Genomic DNA, 4,737 nt, shown 5'->3' with positions numbered 1-4,737 from the left:
CAGGTCTAACAGATGCCCCTGATCAACTATAGACTCTTGCCCACTGGCTTTCCTGATACTGCCCAGACTTTTTTTTTTTTTTTTAAGATTTTATTTGTTTATTTGACAGAGACACAGCGAGAGAGGGAACACAAGCAGGGGGAGTGGGAGAGGGAGAAGCAGGTTTCCCGGCGAGCAGGGAGCCCGATGTGGGGCTCGATCCCAGGACCCCGGGATCATGACCTGAGCTGAAGGCAGACGCTTAACGACTGAGCCACCCAGGCGCCCCTGCCCAGACTTTTAAGAATCTGCCAATGTTGGTTTCTCTAGGACAGCTGTCAAATAATATCCAATTGTTTGTGTTAGACAACTGTGCTATAGATAACAGCCTCAGCACCACTACCACCTCTGCCTGGGCCACCGCACCATCTGTCATCTGTTGCTCTACACTGTGAATGTCCTGTCCTGCCTGCGGCCCTAGACCTCTTTCCAGCACTTATCCCTCTTTAATCGCGTGGGTCTAATTCCAGCCAGTCTTTCTCATACTGTGGCAATGAACCATCTCAAATGGGTGGGTGCCTAGGCTGAGGTGACCAAAGCACTTCAACTGTTTGATCATGTCTTCTGAGAATAACTACCTCAGAGAAAACTCAGAAGGGCCATCACTTTGTCTTTTATACAGTCACATCAGTGTTTTTTTCTCCTAAGAGCATCAGAAGCCATATTACCAACACCTATAGGTGCTCTTGGATAATGGTCAGGGCTGGGTCACATTTGGCTCTTAATATCTGCCTATAAAGCTCATTAAATAATAAACAACCATCTGCCTTAATGTCAAGCTAAAGCCATTACTAGACACATGTAAAGGGCATGGCCATGCCCATTCTTCCTTTAGCCTCAGTCCAGGCTGTGGTTACCATTCATCCTTAAGTTGTTCAAGACAGAGAACTTACGGTCCCAAAAGAATCCAGGCAGTGGTCTGATTAAACTCTAGAAGTTCAACAAGTAGTGTTAACTTTTAGAAATCTTAGAAGAAAATAATTGAGTTTGGGCTAGAATTTCTCCCATGGCTAGATTCTTTACTTTTCATGGTATTTCTAGGGTTGGAGAGGTAGAAACAAGGATGGGACAAGATGGCAAGAGAAGATTTGGGGCATTAGGAAACACTTGGAGCCCCTGGGCACAGTCCTGGCCATAACAAAGTAACCTTTGGACTTAGAGTTACCATACCAGAGAGGGAATGAGAGAGACCAAAGGCAAAAAATAATGAGCAATGCTTTTATCCATGAACTTTTGATGCCTTCCTAAAATACATAATAATGGAATTAACCATTAGTTTGTTCTCTATCCTTAAGAGTCTGTTTTTTAGGGGGCACCTGGGGGCTTAGTCAGTTAAGATTCTTGAACCCAGCTCAGGTCTTGATCTCAGGGTTGTGAGTTCAAGCCCCATGTTGGGTTCCACACCCAAGTCTGTTTTTTATTTTGTCTCTTTTTTTCTTTGTTCATTTGTTTTGTTTCTTAAATTCCACATGTGAGTGAAATCATATGGTATTTATCTTTCTCTGATTTATTTCACTTAGCATTATGCCCTCTAGATCCATTGGTATTGTTGCAGATGGCAAGATCTCATTCCTTTTTATGGTTGAGTAATATTCCACGGTATATATTGTATATACCACATCTTTATCCATTCATCTACTGATAGACATTTGGGTTGCTTCCATAATCTGACTATTGTAAATAATGCTGCAATAAACATAAGGGTGCATGTATCTTTCAAATTAGTGTTTTTGTATTCTTTGGGTAACTACCCAGCGGTGGAATTACTGGATCATGGGGTAATTCTATTTTTAATTTTTTGAGGAACCTCCATACTGTTTTCCACAGTGGCCGCACCAATTTGTATTCCCACTAACAGTGCATGAGGGTTCCTTTTTCTCCACATCTTTGCCAATACTTGTTGTTTCTTATATTTTTATTTTGGCCATTCAAAGTAGAGTTTGTTTTTAATCCATGTGTCAGACAGTGCATGATGATGCAAAAAGTCAGCTGCAAATTACAGCTACAGTCCACAACAATGGAATCAACCGCACTGTCCCCTTGGTACAAAAAAAAAAATGGTACAAATTGTGAATGAGCCCTTTTCAGCCATACATATGCATAGACTCATCATTACCAAGTCTATAGTATTATGCATAACCACTGCAGAACTATTTCTAGTCTGGAAAGGGGAATAGAGCATACAAAACAAGGTTATTTTGTTTTGTTTTATTTTATTTTATTTTATTTTATTTTATTTTTTAAAGGGTTTTCTCCAATGCCATTCATCATCACATTAGGTTAAAAAATATACAAGGAAAGAAATAGGAGGGAACTAATCATAAATGACGGGGAGGACTTGTTTCAAATCCCTATACTTTAGTGAATTTTACCTAACAGAGTCCCATGGTCTCTACTTCCTAGGATCCCTGACATTCCAATAGGGATACCCATTAAAAATTTATCTGCCCATTCTCACAGGGCTAGAGAGTGAGGAGGAGAAGGACCAGGAAGGGAAAAATTCTCTCCTTCCAATACCGTAGGGAGATGAAGCTCAGTTTGGGGAAGATTTCATTTTATCCCATAATCCTGTTTGTTTCTATATTTCCAAGACATGGAAAATGAGAGAAAGGAGCAAGTAATAATTATATGTATAAGTGGAAGATGATGTCCACTATTAGAAGGCCCTGTGTTTGAGATGTTTCCCCAGAAATAGGACAAGTGGCCACACTGCCTTTCACTCCAGTGCACAGGGTGGTAGAGCAGTTGTTCTTTGGGAAAAGGTAACTGCCTCATTTGGGCTCCAACCTGTGCCTTGGCTCTAATCTACCCTGTAAGAATAAAACCACTCAGCCATCCAGAATAGGGTTCCCTGAATGAAGCATACGGATCACACTGAAGGAACTCAGAGACAGGAGAGCAGTAAGGATTAGTGTCCTTACAAGGAAAACTTCAAGGAAGAGGTAATGCTTGAACTGGCTTTTAGGGGCTTCAGGGGCCAGTCGGTTCTTTAAACTTCAATTTCCTCATTCTTAAAATGAGGAAACTCATTGAGAAAGAAGGGCTTTCCCAGTAAGGGATGCCTAGCCCACCCACAGGTGGGAGGTGCTGTCCTTAGGAGAGGTTGCCCTCCCTAAGCCCTGCCATCACATTCAGTGTGAGTCACTTAGAGGGCTGGATGTGCTTAAAGTTTGTCATGAGTGACTCTGATCATGCGAAACTAGGGAAGTAAATATTAGTTATACCAAGATAGTTACACTTTCCATGTCTGATCTGGGCATAAACACTGTCTCCTTGTTCCTGTCTTAAATGTTCAAATAGGTTACAGCTCACCATCTTTCTATTGATTGGTCATGTCCAGGCCTATAACTTTTGTCACAAAAGCCACAGAGTATAGGTAATATCCTTATCAGGCTCTGGTTCTCGACCACTTGGCTTCAGAGCCCAGTTATTAGCTAGTAACTCCTGGTAGATTACTTTCCCAACTATAAAATGTGGCTTGTAATCATACCTAACTTATAATTAATGTAGGTGAAACAGTTAGTACAATGCCAGGTACCTAAGCATTCAACAAGTGTCATTATTAGTCATCTTTTAAAGACACAGTTATGCCAGTTGTAAAGTGGTCATGAAAAATCTTACCTTCCATCTCCTACTAGGGATGCTGTAAAACTTGAAGTCATGAGCGTTAAAATACATAAAAATCTATCTACTAGTACATTGAAATTCCATTTACAAGTCTCTGCTAAGAATTGCTGTATTGGGAAAAATGCCTCTGGCGAAGGATTTTTACCATTTCATTAACTAAACTCCCTTAGATTAGGATGGCAGATAAACCAGTATTGTGCAACTCTGCTCTGTAATAAGTGAGGTTAAGAGCAGGCTTCAGGATCTAACAGGCAATGTTCAATACTGAAACTTCCTGTTCCCCTGAAGGAAATAGGTTTCAGTGCCCCTGGCTTTGTTAGTGGGATTTCTGGCTATGGCCAAGTGAGGAGGTCAACAAATCCCATCCTCAAAAAGCAACTATAAAGCTGAGCAAATTTGACAAAAACAACTATTTCATTGCCTTGGAAGTTGACCAAAGGCATACAAAAATATAAGAAACATTTACACATAAAACTACTAAGATCAGTGGGAGTCTGGCATTCTTGCCTGGGGCTGCTTCCATTTCCCTCCCCAGGTCAGTGGAGAATGTTTTGCCAGGGCAGGACAGACCGTGAGGATTAGGAGATTTGCAGCCATAATCAAAGACCTTGCTTGATTTGGAGCAGTGGATGATACCTACATCCATCCGCATAGTCTGGAAGGGACAATGTTGGCAGTGGGTGAAGGTAGCTCTATTAGCCCCAGGTTATATTTATGACTGGGGCAAGCATATATCTGGCTGAGTTGATGTGCATGCACAGCAGAGACTGGAGACAGCCCAAGCTAGGCACATAGTCCTGGCCAACCATAGGGTTATACAGAAGACACATGAGAAATGCAAAAAGGCCAGGTGGAAAGGAAAAGCTTGGAGAAGACAGAAAAATGGCCTGAACTTTGAAAGTGGCCCCTATCGAATGCAAGCCGGTGCAGCCACTCTGGAAAACAGTATGGAGATTCCTCAAAAAGTTGAAAATAGAGCTACCATATGATCCAGCAATTGCACTACTGGGTATTTACCCCAAAGATACAAAAGTAGGGATCCGAAAGGGTACATGCACCCCGATGTTTATA

This window comes from Leptonychotes weddellii, chromosome 10 (assembly GCF_054177405.1).
Source record: "Leptonychotes weddellii isolate Sample4059 chromosome 10, ASM5417740v2, whole genome shotgun sequence".
Classification (NCBI taxonomy): Eukaryota; Metazoa; Chordata; class Mammalia; order Carnivora; family Phocidae; genus Leptonychotes; species Leptonychotes weddellii.
The sequence above is the reverse complement of the archived record's forward strand: the minus strand, read 5'-3'. Positions refer to the sequence as shown.